Raw genomic sequence first — 17,354 nt, forward strand, 5'->3', positions numbered from 1 at the left:
ATTCCCAGGAACAGAAGCGTTCCACCGCTTCTGCCAAGCTCTCAGCATGACGCTGGGACCGTACAGGACCCCTGGATCCTACATGTAGTATCCCAGGGGTACAGATTGGAATGTCGAGACGTTTCCCCTTCGCAGGCTCCTGAAGTCTGGTTTACCAAGGTCTCCCTCCGACAAGGAGGCAGTATGGGAAACAATTCACAAGCTGTATTCCCAGCAGGTGATAATCAAATTACCCCTCCTACAACAAGAAAAGGGGTATTATTCCACATTATATTGTGGTACTGAAGCCAGAAGGCTAGGTGAGACCTATTCTAAATCTAAAAAAATTTGAACACTTACAAAGGTTCAAATCAAGATGGAGTCACTCAGAGCAGTGATAACGAACCAGGAAGAAGGGGACTATATAGTGTCCCGAGACATCAGGGATACTTACCTCCATGTCCAAAATTTGCCCTTCTCACTAAGGGTACCTCAGGTTCGTGGTACAGAACTGTCACTATCAGTTTCAGACGCTGCCGTTTGGATTGTCCACGGCACCCCGGGTCTTTACCAAGGTAATGGCCGAAATGATGATTCTTCTTCGAAGAAAAGGCGTCTTAATTATCCCTTACTTGGACGATCTCCTGATAAGGGCAAAGTCCAGGGAACAGTTGGAGGTCGGAGTAGCACTATCTCGGATACTGCTACAACAGCACGGGTGGATTCTAAATATTCCAAAATCGCAGCTGATCCCGACGACAAGTCTGCTGTGCCTAGGGATGATTCTGGACACAGTCCAGAAAAAGGTGTTTCTCCCGGAAGAGAAAGCCAGGGAGTTATCCGAGCTAGTCAGGAACCTCCTAAAATCAGTGCATCATTGCACAAGGGTCCTGGTAAAGATGGTGAATTCCTACGAAGCAATTCCATTCGGCAGATTTCACGCAAGAATTTTTCAGTGGGATCTGCTGGACAAATGGTCCGGATCGCATCTTCAGATGCATCAGCGGATAACCCTATATCCAAGGACAAGGGTGTCTCTCCTGTGGTGGTTACAGAGTGCTCATCTTCTAGAGGGCCGCAGATTCGGCATTCAGGATTGGATGCTGGTGACCACGGAGGCCAGCCCGAGAGGCTGGGGAGCAGTCACACAAGGAAAAAATTTCCAGGGAGTGTGATCAAGTCTGGAGACTTTTCTCCACATAAATATACTGGAGCTAAGGGTAAATTTATAATACTCTAAGCTTAGCAAGACCTCTGCTTCAAGGTCAGCCGGTATTGATCCAGTGGGAAAAACATCACGGCAGTCGCCCACGTAAATAGACAGGGCGGCACAAGAAGCAGGAGGGCAATGGCAAAAACTGCAAGGACTTTTCGCTGGGCGGAAAATCATGTGATAGCACTGTCAGCAGTGTTTCATTCCGGGAATGGAAACTGGGAAGCAGACTTCCTCAGCAGGCACGACCTCCACCCGGCAGAGTGGAAACTTCATCGGGAAGTTTTCCACATGATTGTAAACCGTTGGGAAATACCAAAGGTGGACATGATGGCGTCCCGTCTGAACAAAAAACGGGACAGGTATTGCGCCAGGTTAAGAGACCCTCAGGCAATAGCTGTGGACGTTCTGGTAACACCATGGATGTACCAGTCGGTGTATGTGTTCTATCCTCTGCTTCTCATACCTAAGGTACTGAGACTTATAAGACGTAGAGGAGTAAGAACTATACTCATGGCTCCGGATTGGCCAAGAAGGACTTGGTACCCGGAACTTCAAGAGATGCTCACAGAGGACTTATGGCCTCTGCCGCTAAGAAGGGACTTGTTTCAGCAAGTACCATGTCTGTTCCAAGACTTACCGCAGCTGCGTTTGACGGCATGGCGGTGGAACGCCGGATCCTAAGGGAAAAAGGCATTCCGGAAGTGGTCATTCCTACCCTGGTCAAAGCCAGAAAGGAGGTGACCGCACAACATTATCACCACATGTGGCAAAAATATGTTGCGTGGTGTGAGGCCAGAAAGGCCCCACGAAGAAATTTCAACTCGGTCGATTCCTGCATTTCCTGCAAACAGGAGTGTCTATGGGCCTCAAATTGGGGTCCATTAAGGTTCAAATTTCGGCCCTGTCGATTTTCTTCCAGAAAGAAGTGGCTTCAGTTCCTGAAGTCCAGAAGTTTGTCAAGGGAGTATTGCATATACAACCCCCTTTTGTGCCTCCAGTGGCACTGTGGGATCTCAACGTAGTTCTGGGATTCCTCAAATCACATTGGTTTAAAACCAGTCAAATCTGTGGATTTGAAGCATCTCACATGAAAAGTGACCATGCTCTTGGCCCTGGCCTGGACCAGGCGAGTGTCAAATTGGTGGTTTTTTTCTCAAAAAAGCCCATATCTGGTTGTCCATTTGGACAGGGCAGAGCTGCGGACTCGTCCCCAGTTCTCTCCCTAAGGTGGTGTCAGTGTTTCACCTGAACCAGCTTATTTTGGTGCCTTGCGCCTACTAGGGACTTGGAGGACTCCAGGTTGCTAGATGTTGTCAGGGCCCTGTAAATATAGGTTCCAGGACGGCTGGAGTCAGGAAAACTGACTTGCTGTTATCCTGTATGCACCCAACAAACTGGGTGCTCTTGCTTCTAAGCAGACTATTGCTAGTTGGATGTGTAATACAATTCAGCTTGCACATTCTGTGGCAGGCCTGCCACAGCCAAAATATGTAAATGCCCATTCCACAAGGAAGGTGGGCTTATCTTGGGCGGCTGCCCGAGGGGTCTCGGCTTTACAACTTTGCCGAGCGGCTATTTAGTCAGGGGCAAACACGTTGGTAAAATCCTACAAATTTGATACCCTGGCTAAGGAGGACCTGGAGTTCTCTCATTCGGTGCTGCAGAGTCATCCGCACTCTCCCGCCCGTTTGGGAGCTTTGGTATTATCCCCATGGTCCTTTCAGGAACCCCAGCATCCACTAGGACGATAGAGAAAATAAGAATTTACTTACCGATAATTCTATTTCTCGGAGTCCGTAGTGGATGCTGGGCGCCCATCCCAAGTGCGGATTATCTGCAATACTTGTACATAGTTACAAAAATCGGGTTATTATTGTTGTGAGCCATCTTTTCAGAGGCTCCGCTGTTATCATACTGTTACCTGGGTTCAGATCACAGGTTGTACAGTGTGATTGGTGTGGCTGGTATGAGTCTTACCTGGGATTCAAAATCCTTCCTTATTGTGTACGCTCGTCCGGGCACAGTGTCCTAACTGAGGCTTGGAGGAGGGTCATAGGGGGAGGAGCCAGTGCACACCACCTGATCCTAAAGCTTTACTTTTTGTGCCCTGTCTCCTGCGGAGCCGCTATTCCCCATGGTCCTTTCAGGAACCCCAGCATCCACTACGGACTCCGAGAAATAGAATTATCGGTAAGTAAATTCTTATTTTCTGGAAGTAACCTCGTACGCCAATTGCTGACAAGGTGAGCGGCTGCACTAAACACTCTTTCGGAGTACACACTGGAGGGAGGGCAACTTAGGTAGAATAAAGCCAGTTTGTGCAAGGGCCTCCAAATTGCCTCTTTTTCCTGCCAGTATACGTACGGACTGTCTGACGTGCCTACTTGGATGCGGTCACTCATGTAATCCTCCACCATTCTTTCAATGGTGAGAGAATCATATGAAGTGACAGTAGACGACATGTCAGTAATCGTTGGCAGGTCCTTCAGTCCGGACCAGATGTCAGCACTCGCTCCAGACTGCCCTGCATCACCGCCAGCGGGTGGGCTCGGAATTCTTAGCCTTTTCCTCGCACCCCCAGTTGCGGGAGAATGTGAAGGAGGAGATGTTGACGGGTCACGTTCCGCTTGACTTGACAATTTTCTCACCAGCAGGTCTTTGAACCTCTGCAGACTTGTGTCTGCCGGAAAGAGAGATACAACGTAGGTTTTAAATCTAGGATCGAGCACGGTGGCCAAAATGTAGTGCTCTGATTTCAACAGATTGACCACCCGTGAATCCTGGTTAAGCGAATTAAGGGCTCCATCCACAAGTCCCACATGCCCAGCGGAATCGCTCTGTTTTAGCTCCTCCTTCAATGTCTTCAGCTTCTTCTGCAAAAGCCTGATGAGGGGAATGACCTGACTCAGGCTGGCAGTGTCTGAACTGACTTCACGTGTGGCAAGTTCAAAGGGTTGCAGAACCTTGCACAACGTTGAAATCATTCTCCACTGCGCTTGAGTCAGGTGCATTCCCCTTCCTTTGCCTATATCGTGGCCAGATGTATAGGCTTGAATGGCCTTTTGCTGCTCCTCCATCCTCTGAAGCATATAGAGGGTTGAATTCCACCTCGTTACCACCTCTTGCTTCAGATGATGGCAGGGCAGGTTCAGGAATGTTTGGTGGTGCTCCAGTCTTCTGTACACGGTGGCTGAATGCCGAAAGTGGCCCGCAATTCTTCGGGCCACCAACAGCATCTCTTGCACGCCCCTCTCGTTTTTTAAATAATTCTGCACCACCAAATTCAATGTATGTGCAAAACATGGGATGTGCTGGAATTTGCCCAGATGTAATGCACGCAAAATATTGCTGGCGTTGTCCGATGTCACAAATCCCCAGGAGAGTCCAATTGGGGTAAGCCATTCTGCGATGATCTTCCTCAGTTTCCGTAAGAGGTTGTCAGCTGTGTGCCTATTCTGGAAAGCGGTGATACAAAGCGTAGCCTGCCTAGGAACGAGTTGGCGTTTGTGAGATGCTGCTACTGGTGCTGCCGCTGCTGTTCTTGCTGCGGGAGGCAATACATCTACCCAGTGGGCTGTCACAGTCATATAGTCCTGAGTCTGCCCTGCTCCACTTGTCCACATGTCCGTGGTTAAGTGGACATTGGGTACAACTGCATTTTTTAGGACACTGGTGAGTCTTTTTCTGAGGTCTGTGTACATTTTTGGTATCGCCTGCCTAGAGAAATGGAACCTAGATGGTATTTGGTACCGGGGACACAGTACTTCAATCAAGTGTCTAGTTGGCTCTGAATTAACGGTGGATACCGGAACCACGTTTCTCACCGCCCAGGCTGCCAAGGCCTAAGTTATCTGCTTTGCAGCAGGATGACTGCTGTGATATTTCATCTTCCTCGCAAAGGACTGTTGGACAGTCAGTTGCTTACTGGAAGTAGTACAAGTGGTCTTCCGACTTCCCCTCTGGGATGACGATCGACTCCCAGCAGCTACAACAGCAGCGCCAGCAGCAGTAGGCGTTACACTCAAGGATGCATCGGAGGAATCCCAGGCAGGAGAGGACTCGTCAGACTTGCCAGTGACATGGCCTGCAGGACTATTGGCTTTCCTGGGTAAGGAGGAAATTGACACTGAGGGAGTTGGTGGTGTGGTTTGCAGGAGCTTGGTTACAAGAGGAAGGGATTTAGTGGTCAGTGGACTGCTTCCGCTGTCACCCAAAGTTTTTGAACTTGTCACTGACTTATGATGAATGCGCTGCAGGTGACGTATAAGGGAGGATGTTCCGAGGTGGTTAACGTCCTTACCCCTACTTATTACAGCTTGACAAAGGCAACACACGGCTTGACACCTGTTGTCCGCATTTGTGTTGAAATAATTCCACACCGAAGAGCTGATTTTTTTTTGTATTTTGACCAGGCATGTCAATGGCCATATTCGTCCCACGGACAACAGGCGTCTCCCCGGGTGCCTGACTTAAACAAACCACCTCACCATCAGAATCCTCCTTGTCAATTTCCTCCCCAGCGCCAGCAACACCCATATCCTCATCCTGGTGTACTTCAACAGTGACATCTTCAATTTGACTATCAGGAACTGGACTGCGGGTGCTCCTTCCGGCACTTGCAGGGGGCGTGCAAATGGTGGAAGGCGCAAGCTCTTCCCGTCCAGTGTTGGGAAGGTCAGGCATCGCAACCGACACAATTGGACTCTCCTTGGGTATTTGTGATTTAGAAGAACGCACAGTTCTTTGCTGTGCTTTTGCCAGCTTAAGTCTTTTAATTTTTCTAGCGAGAGGATGAGTGCTTCCATCCTCATGTGAAGCTGAACCACTAGCCATGAACATAGGCCAGGGCCTCAGCCGTTCCTTGCCACTCCGTGTCGTAAATGGCATATTGGCAAGTTTACGCTTCTCCTCAGACGCTTTTAATTTTGATTTTTGGGTCATTTTATTGAACTTTTGTTTTTTGGATTTTACATGCTCTCTACTATGACATTGGGCATCGGCCTTGGCGGACGACGTTGATGGCATTTCATCGTCTCGGCCATGACTAGTGGCAGCAGCCTCAGCACGAGGTGGAAGTGGATCTTGATCTTTCCCTATTTTAACCTCCACATTTTTGTTCTCCATTTTTTAATGTGTGGAATTATATGCCAGTATCAATAGCAATGGCCTACTACTATATATACTGCGCACAACTGAAATGCACCACAGGTATGGATGGATAGTATACTTGACGACACAGAGGTAGGTAGAGCAGTGGCCTTCCGTACCGTACTGCTATATATAATGGTGGTCACTGTGTCAGCAAACTGCAAAACTAAAATGCACCACAGGTATAGAATGTAGATGGATAGTATACTTAATGACGACACAGAGGTAGGTACAGCAGTGGCCTTCCGTACCGTACTGCTATATATAGTATACTGGTGGTCACTGTGTCAGCAAACTGCAAAACTAAAATGCACCACAGGTATAGAATGTAGATGGATAGTATACTTAATGACGACACAGAGGTAGGTACAGCAGTGGCCTTCCGTACCGTACTGCTATATATAGTATACTGGTGGTCACTGTGTCAGCAAACTGCAAAACTAAAATGCACCACAGGTATAGAATGTAGATGGATAGTATACTTAATGACGACACAGAGGTAGGTACAGCAGTGGCCTTCCGTACTGCTATATATAGTATACTGGTGGTCACTGTGTCAGCAAACTGCAAAACTAAAATGCACCACAGGTATAGAATGTAGATGGATAGTATACTTAATGACGACACAGAGGTAGGTACAGCAGTGGCCTTCCGTACTGCTATATATAGTATACTGGTGGTCACTGTGTCAGCAAACTGCAAAACTAAAATGCACCACAGGTATAGAATGTAGATGGATAGTATACTTAATGACGACACAGAGGTAGGTACAGCAGTGGCCTTCCGTACTGCTATATATAGTATACTGGTGGTCACTGTGTCAGCAAACTGCAAAACTAAAATGCACCACAGGTATAGAATGTAGATGGATAGTATACTTAATGACGACACAGAGGTAGGTACAGCAGTGGCCTTCAGTACTGCTATATATAGTATACTGGTGGTCACTGTGTCAGCAAACTGCAAAACTAAATGCACCACAGGTATAGAATGTAGATGGATAGTATACTTAATGACGACACAGAGGTAGGTACAGCAGTGGCCTTCCGTACCGTACTTGCTATATATAGTATACTGGTGGTCACTGTGTCAGCAAACTGCAAAACTAAAATTGCACCACAGGTATAGAATGTAGATGGATAGTATACTTAATGACGGACACAGAGGTAGGTACAGGCAGTGGCCTTCCGTACTGCTATATATAGTATACTGGTGGTCACTGTGTCAGCAAACTGCAAAACTAAAATGCACCACAGGTATAGAATGTAGATGGATAGTATACTTAATGACGACACAGAGGTAGGTACAGCAGGGGCCCTTCCGTACTGCTATATATAGTATACTGGTGGTCACTGTGTCAGCAAACTGCAAAACTAAAATGCCCCACAGGTATAGAATGTAGATGGATAGTATACTTAATGACGACACAGAGGTAGGTACAGCAGTGGCCTTCCGTACTGCTATATATAGTATACTGGTGGTCACTGTGTCAGCAAACTGCAAAACTAAAATGCACCACAGGTATAGAATGTAGATGGAATAGTATACTTAATGACGACACAGAGGTAGGTACAGCAGTGGCCTTCCGTACTGCTATTTATTAGTGATGAGCACCGGAAATTTTTCGGGTTTTGTGTTTTGGTTTTGGGTTCGGTTCCGCGGCCGTGTTTTGGGTTCGAACAGCGTTTTGGCAAAACCTCACCGAATTTTTTTGTCGATTCGGGTGTGTTTTGGATTCGGGTGTTTTTTAAAAAAACCCTAAAAAACAGCTTAAATCATAGAATTTGGGGGTCATTTTGATCCCAAAGTATTATTAACCTCAATAACCATAATTTCCACTCATTTTCAGTCTATTCTGAACACCTCACACCTCACAATATTATTTTTAGTCCTAAAATTTGCACCGAGGTCGCTGGATGGCTAAGCTAAGTGACCCAAGTGGCCGACACAAACACCTGGCCCATCTAGGAGTGGCACTGCAGTGTCACGCAGGATGGCCCTTCCAAAAAACACTCCCAAACAGCACATGACGCAAAGAAAAAAAAGAGGCGCAATGAGGTAGCTGTGTGAGTAAGCTAAGCGACCCTAGTGGCCGACACAAACACCTGGCCCATCTAGGAGTGGCACTGCAGTGTCCACGCAGGATGGCCCTTCCAAAAAACACTCCCCAAACAGCACATGACGCAAAGAAAAAAAGAGGCGCAATGAGGTAGCTGTGTGAGTAAGCTAAGCGACCCTAGTGGCCGACACAAACACCTGCCCATCTAGGAGTGGCACTGCAGTGTCACGCAGGATGGCCCTTCCAAAAAACACTCCCCAAACAGCACATGACGCAAAGAAATAAAGAGGCGCAATGAGGTAGCTGTGTGAGTAAGCTAAGCGACCCTAGTGGCCGACACAAACACCTGGCCCATCTAGGAGTGGCACTGCAGTGTCACGCAGGATGGCCCTTCCAAAAAACACTCCCCAAACAGCACATGACGCAAAGAAAAAAAGAGGCGCAATGAGGTAGCTGTGTGAGTAAGCTAAGCGACCCTAGTGGCCGACACAAACACCTGGCCCATCTAGGAGTGGCACTGCAGTGTCACGCAGGATGGCCCTTCCAAAAAAACACCCCCCAAACAGCACATTGACGCAAAGAAAAATGAAAGAAAAAAGAGGTGCAAAGATGGAATTGTCCTTGGGCTCTCCCACCCACCCTTATGTTGTATAAACAGGACATGCACACTTTAACCAACCCATCATTTCAGTGACAGGGTCTGCCACAACGACTGTGACTGAAATGACGGGTTGGTTTGGACCCCCCACCAAAAAAGAAGCAATTAATCTCTCCTTGCACAAACTGGCTCTACAGAGGCAAGATGTCCACCTCATCATCATCCTCCGATATATCACCGTGTACATCCCCCTCCTCACAGATTATCAATTCGTCCCCACTGGAATCCACCATCTCAGCTCCCTGTGTACTTTGTGGAGGCAATTGCTGCTGGTCAATGTCTCCACGAGGAATTGATTATAATTCATTTTAATGAACATCATCTTCTCCACATTTTCTGGATGTAACCTCGTACGCCGATTGCTGACAAGGTGAGCGGCGGCACTAAACACTCTTTCGGAGTACACACTTGTGGGAGGGCAACTTAGGTAGAATAAAGCCAGTTTGTGCAAGGGCCTCCAAATTGCCTCTTTTTCCTGCCAGTATAAGTACGGACTGCCTGACGTGCCTACTTGGATGCGGTCACTCATATAATCCTCCACCATTCTTTCAATGGGGAGAGAATCATATGCAGTGACAGTAGACGACATGTCCGTAATCGTTGTCAGGTCCTTCAGTCCGGACCAGATGTCAGCATCAGCATCTCGCTCCAGACTGCCCTGCATCAACGCCAGCGGGGTGGGCTCGGAATTCTGAGCCTTTTTCCTCGCACCCCCAGTTGCGGGAGAATGCGTTCCGCTTGACTTGACAATTTTGTCACCAGCAGTTCTTTGAACCCTCAGCAGACTTGTGTCTGCCGGAAAGAGAGATCCAAGGTAGGTTTTAAATCTAGGATCGAGCACGGTGGCCAAAATGTAGTGCTCTGATTTCAACAGATTGACCACCCGTGAATCCTTGTTAAGCGAATTAAGGGCTCCATCCACAAGTCCCCACATGCCTAGCGGAATCGCTCTGTGTTAGCTCCTCCTTCAATGTCTCTAGCTTCTTCTGCAAAAGCCTGATGAGGGGAATGACCTGACTCAGGCTGGCAGTGTCTGAACTGACTTCACGTGTGGCAAGTTCAAAAGGTTGCAGAACCTTGCACAACGTTGAAATCATTCTCCACTGCCCTTGAGACAGGTGCATTCCACCTCCTATATCGTGCTCAGTTGTATAGGCTTGAATGGCCTTTTGCTGCTCCTCCAACTCTGAAGCATATAGAGGGTTGAATTCCACCTCGTTACCACTTCTTGCTTCAGATGATGGCAGGGCAGGTTCAGGCGTTTTTGGGTGGTGCTCCAGTCTTCTGTACGTGGTGCCTGTATGCCGAAAGTGTCCCGCAATTCTTCTGGCCACCGACAGCATCTCTTGCACGCCCCTCTCGTTTTTTAAATAATTCTGACACCACCAAATTCAAGGTATGTGCAAAACATGGGACGTGCTGAATTTGCCTAGATTTAATGCACACACAATATTGCTGGCGTTGTCCGATGCCCACAAATCCACAGGAGAGTCCAATTGGGGTAAGCCATTCTGCGATGATCTTCCTCAGTTGCCGTAAGAGGTTTTTAGCTGTGTGCGTATTCTGGAAAGCGGTGATACAAAGCGTAGCCTGCCTAGGAAAGAGTTGGCGTTTGCGAGATGCTGCTACTGGTGCCGCCGCTGCTGTTCTTGCGGCGGGAGTCCATACATCTACCCAGTGGGCTGTCACAGTCATATAGTCCTGAGCCCTGCCCTGCTCCACTTGTCCACATGTCCGTGGTTAAGTGGACATTGGGTACAACTGCATTTTTAGGACACTGGTGAGTCTTTTTCTGAGGTCTGTGTACATTTTCGGTATCGCCTGCCTAGAGAAATGGAACCTAGATGGGTATTTGGTACCGGGGACACAGTACCTCCCAACAAGTCTCTAGTTGGCTCTGCAGTAATGATGGATACCGGAACCACGTTTCTCACCGCCCAGGATGCCAAGGCCTCAGTTATCCGCTTTGCAGCAGGATGACTGCTGTGATATTTCATCTTCCTCGCAAAGGACTGTTGGACAGTCAATTGCTTGGTGGAAGTAGTAAAAGTGGTCTTACGAGTACGACTTCCCCTCTGGGATGACCATCGACTCCCAGCAGCAACAACAGCAGCGCCAGCAGCAGTAGGCGTTACACGCAAGGATGCATCGGAGAAATCTCAGGCAGGAGAGGACTCGTCAGAATTGCCAGTGACATGGCCTGCAGGACTATTGGCATTCCTGGGGAAGGAGGAAATTGACACTGAGGGAGTTGGTGGGGTGGTTTGCGTGAGCTTTGGTTACAAGAGGAAGGGATTTACTGGTCAGTGGACTGCTTCCGCTGTCGCCCAAAGTTTTTGAACTTGTCACTGACTTATGATGAATGCGCTGCAGAGTGACGTATAAGGGAGGATGTTCCGAGGTGGTTAACGTCCTTACCCCTACTTATTACAGCTTGACAAAGGCAACACACGGCCTTGACAAATGTTGTCTGCATTTCTGTTGAAATACTTCCACACCGAAGAGCTGATTTTTTGGGTATTTTCACCAGGCATGTCAATGGCCTCTATTCCTCCCACGGACAACAGGTGTCTCCCCGGGTGCCTGACTTAAACAAACCACCTCACCATCAGAATCCTCCGGGTCAATTTCCTCCCCAGCGCCAGCAAACACCCATATCCTCCTCATCCTGGTGTACTTCAACACTGACATCTTCAATCTGACTATCAGGAACTGGACTGCGGGTGCTCCTTCCAGCACTTGCAGGGGGCGTGCAAATGGTGGAAGGCGCATGCTCTTCACAGTCCAGTGTTGGGAAGGTCAGGCATCGCAACCGACACAATTGGACTCTCCTTGTGGATTTGGGATTTCGAAGAACGCACAGTTCTTTGCTGTGCTTTTGCCAGCTTGAGTCTTTTCATTTTTCTAGCGAGAGGCTGAGTGCTTCCATCCTCATGTGAAGCTGAACCACTAGCCATGAACATAGGCCAGGGCCTCAGCCGTTCCTTGCCACTCCGTGTGGTAAATGGCATATTGGCAAGTTTACGCTTCTCCTCTGACAATTTTATTTTAGATTTTTGAGTCCTTTTTTTACTGATATTTGGTGTTTTGGATTTTACATGCTCTGTACTATGACATTGGGCATCGGCCTTGGCAGACGACGTTGCTGGTATTTCATCGTCTCGGCCATGACTAGTGGCAGCAGCTTCAGCACGAGGTGGAAGTCGATCTTGATCTTTCCCTATTTTTGGAACCTCAACATTTTTGTTCTCCATATGTTAATAGGCACAACTAAAAGGCACCTCAGGTAAACAATGGAGATGGATGGGATACTAGTATAACTTATGGATGGACGAGCGACTGCCGACACAGAGGTAGCTACAGCCGTGGACTACCGTACTGCGTCTGCTGCTAATATAGACTGGATGATAATGATATAAAAAATATATATATATATCACTACTGCAGCCGGACAGGTATATATTATATAATGACGGACTTGCTGACACTGTCAGCACTGCAGACTCCTAAAGTAAGCTACTAGTATCAAGAAGATAGAAAAAAAAAACACCACAGGTAGGTGGTATACAATTATGGATGGACGAGCGACTGCCGACACAGAGGTAGCTACAGCCGTGGACTACTTACTGCGTCTGCTGCTAATATAGGACTGGATGATAATGATATAAAAAATATATATATATCACTACTGCAGCCGGACAGGTATATATTATATAATGACGGACCTGCTGGACACTGTCAGCACTGCAGACTCCTAAAGTAAGCTACTAGTATCAAGAAGATAGAAGAAAAAAAACCACCACAGGTTAGGTGGTATACAATTATGGATGGACGAGCGGACTGCCGACACAGAGGTAGCTACAGCCGTGGACTACCGTACTGCGTCTGCTGCTAATATAGACTGGATGATAATGAGATATAAAATATATATATATCACTACTGCAGCCGGACAGGTATATATTATATAATGACGGACCTGCTGGACACTGTCAGCTCAGCACTGCAGACTCCTAAAGTAAGCTACTAGTAGTATCAAGAAGATAGAAAAAAAAAAAAACACCACAGGTAGGTGGTATACAATTATGGATGGACGAGCGACTGCCGACACAGAGGTAGCTACAGCGTGGACTACCGTACTGCGTCTGCTGCTAAATATAGACTGGATGATATTGATATAAAAAATATATATATATCACTACTGCAGCCGGACAGGTATATATTATATAATGACGGACCTGCTGGACACTGTCAGCTCAGCACTGCAGACTCCTAAAGTAAAGCTACTAGTATCAAGAAGATAGAAAAAAAAAAAAAATACACGGGTAGGTGGTATACAATTATGGATGGACGAGCGACTGCCGACACAGAGGTAGCTACAGCCGTGGACTACCGTACTGCGTCTGCTGACTAATATAGACTGGATGATAATGAGATATAAAATATATATATATCACTACTGCAGCCGGACAGGTATATATTATATAATGACGGACCTGCTGGACACTGTCAGCTCAGCACTGCAGACTCCTAAAGTAAGCTACTAGTATCAAGAAGATAGAAGAAAAAAAAACACCACGGGTAGGTGGTATACAATTATGGATGGACGAGCGACTGCCGACACAGAGGTAGCTACAGCCGTGGACTACCGTACTGCGTCTGCTGCTAATATAGACTGGATGATAATGATATAAAAAATATATATATATCACTACTGCAGCCGGACAGGTATATATTATATAATGACGGACCTGCTGGGACACTGTCAGCTCAGCACTGCAGACTCCTAAAGTAAGCTACTAGTATCAAGAAGATAGAAAAAAAAAAAACACCACGGGTAGGTGGTATACAATTATGGATGGACGAGCGACTGCCGACACAGAGGTAGCTACAGCCGTGGACTACCCGTACTGCGTCTGCTGCAGTGCTAATATAGACTGGATGATAATGATATAAAAAATATATATATATCACTACTGCAGCCGGGACAGGTATATATTATATAATGACGGACCTGCTGGACACTGTCAGCAGAATGCGTTTATAGAATAAAAAAACACCACACGACGAGTGTTTAACTTTTTCAGGCAGACAATCACAATATACTGGTGGTCAGTGGTCACTGGTAGTCACACTGGCAGTGGCACTCTGGCAGCAAAAGTGTGCACTGTTAAAATATGTACTCCTGCTATAACTGCTCCCCAGTCTCCCCCACAATTAAGCTGTGTGAGCAGTGAGCACTCAGCACAGTCAGATATACAGTATTACATAGATGATGCAGCACACTGAGGCTGAGCACAGATATGGTATGTGGACTGTGTCACACTGTGTATCGTTTTTTTTCAGGCAGAGAACGGATTAATTAAAACTGGTGGTCACTGGTCACACTATCAGCAAGTAGTACTCCTAATATGCTCCCCAAAATTAGTAAATCAAGTGTCTCTACTACTCTCTAGTCTACTCTAAACGGAGAGGACGCCAGCCACGTCCTCTCCCTATCAATCTCAATGCACGTGTGAAAATGGCGGCGACACGCAGCTCCTTATATAGAATCCGAGTCTCGCGATAGAATCCGAGCCTCGCGAGAATCCGACAGCGGGATGATGACGTTCGGGGCGCGCTCGGGTTAACCGAGCAAGGCGGGAAGATCCGAGTCTGCCTCGGACCCGTGTAAAAGGCGTGAAGTTCGGGGGGGTTCGGTTTCCGAGAAACCGAACCCGCTCATCACTACTATTTATAGTATACTGGTGGTCACTGTGTCAGCAAACAGCAAAACTAAAATGCACCACAGGTATAGAATGTAGATGGATAGTATACTTAATGACGACACAGAGGTAGGTACAGCAGTGGCCTACTGTACCGTAATGCTATATATTATATACTGGTGGTCACACTGGTCAGCAAAACTCTGCACTGTACTCCTCCTATATAATATTATACTGGTGGTCCCCAGTCCCCACAATAAAGCAGCACACTGAGCACAGATATGGAGTGTTTTTCAGGCAAGACAACGTATACTGGTGGTCACTGTCAGCAAAACTCTGCACTGTATTCCTGCTATATAATACAGCTGCTCCCCAGTCCCCCACAATTAAGCAGTGTGAGCACAGATATATGCAGCACACTGAGCACAGATATGGAGCGTTTTTTTCAGGCAGAGAACGGATAACTGGTGGTCACTGATCAGCAAAACTCTGCACTGTACTCCCTCCTATATTATACAGCTGCTCCCCAGCCCTCCCCCACCAATTAAGCAATAGTGGACAGCACAATCAAGTTCAAACAATAACGGAGAGGACGCCAGCCACGTCCTCTCCCTAACATTTCCAATGCACGAGTAAAAAATGGCGGCGACGCGCGGCTGGCTTATATAGAATCCGAATCTCGCGAGAATCCGACAGCGGGGATGATGACGTTCGGGCGCGGTCGGGTTACCCGAGCCATACGGGAGAATCCGAGTATGGCTCGGACCCGTGTAAAAAGGGGTGAAGTTCGGGGGGGTTCGGTTTCCGAGAAACCGAACCCGCTCATCACTAATTCTGAGTTGTACGCTCGCTAGCAGTTTTTAGCAGCCGTGCAAACGCTATGCCGCCGCCACTGGGAGTGTATTTTAGCTTAGCAGAAGTGCGAACGAAGGAATCGCAGAGCGGCTACAAAAAAAAATTTTGTGCAGTTTCAGAGTAGCTCCAGACCTACTCAGCGCTTTGCGATCACTTCAGACTATTCAGTTCCTGTTTTGACGTCATGAACACACCCTGCGTTCACCCAGCCCAAGCCTGCGTTTTTCCTGGCATGCCTGCGTTTTTCCGAACACTCCTGAAAACGGTCAGTTGACACCCAGAAACGCCCTCTTCCTGTCAATCACTCTGCGGCTGCCAGTGCAACTGAAAAGCTTCGTTAGACCCTGTGTAAAACTACATAGTTCGTTGTAATGGTATGCCGTGTGTGCGCATTGTGCTGCATACGCATGCGCAGGACGTGCCGAGTTTTTGCCTGATCTGCTGCTACGAGCGAACGAATGCAGCTAGCGAACAACTCGAAATGACCCCCGTTATCGTAGCCACTGCCCAAAAACCCTTTTGCAGAAACATGAGGACACACACCTCATTCAGCGCCCATTGCTGGTGAAGATCTGGCCGTGTTACAACAATGTGATGAGGGGAATTAAGGGGAGCAGGCAGCTACAGACAGAGCATTATATAGGGGCGGCCATTGAATCTCGCTGGTCAGCAACCATGGGCCTAATTCAGACCTGATCACTCCTCTTCAGAGGTCTGCGATCAGATTGCCGCCGCCCATAGAGAGTGCAAACCCACCCCGTGCAAGTGTGCGAATGCATGTGTACAGCGTGCAAAAACTTCGCCAGACAGCGGACATCTGCAAATCCATTTGCAACTCACTCATCATCGAATAATTTTTCCAGTCTGTGCGTAGCAAGGACTTACTCCTACAGTGCTGAAGAAACAGGCTGATCGGGGCTGGAGCCGACAATCACACACCCCGCCCTGAAACGCTTGGGAACACCTGCGTTTTTCCTGACACTCCCCAGAAAATGTCCAGTTACCACCCACAAACATCCTCTTCCTGTCAATCACCTTGCGTACGCCTAGTGATCTAAATTTTTGTACCATTCTGACGCTGTTTGGGCCAGCGCGTGTGCATTGCGTGCATACGCATGCGAAGTCATCCGATAATCAGGACCGCTGTGCGATTTCGCACAAACAGCGTTCAGGTTTGAATTAGACCCCGTGAGTGGGCCCAGCTGTGTCACATGCCTCTCCTGTATATGTAGTATACAGCAGATTTGCATTTTGGGGGGGTTGCACCATTTTGGACAGATGCATCTGATGTGCTTACAGAGGTTTTATAAGATTTATCCGCAGCCTATTAGTGAATGCGTATTTCTCAACAAACCCGATGCTTAAAGACGTGTGTAAATGTTATGCCTGGTGCATGTGCTACTGTAGCCTGGTGCTACTGTTTTTCCCCTTGTAAAATTATCCACATCCTTGTACAAAATGTCAGAAAATGGTACTTAGCCAGTGACTGTGGACTTACAATTTCACTGCTTGATACAATTCACCCCCCAATGTTACCCGTTACTGTCACTGGAAGGAGTGGCTACCACAGAGTACCTGAGATGCCACACTAAGAAGTCTTGGAGTACAACATCACGCTGTTGGGGCAAGTGCCCTTTTGCCCATGATAAACCCAAATTGTCTCGCTCCTTACTGTATCAGCCATCCATTAAGATATCTTTGCTTACAGTATATTATATTGCCACCATTATGTTGGA

This window comes from Pseudophryne corroboree, chromosome 11 (assembly GCF_028390025.1).
Source record: "Pseudophryne corroboree isolate aPseCor3 chromosome 11, aPseCor3.hap2, whole genome shotgun sequence".
NCBI lineage: Eukaryota > Metazoa > Chordata > Amphibia > Anura > Myobatrachidae > Pseudophryne > Pseudophryne corroboree.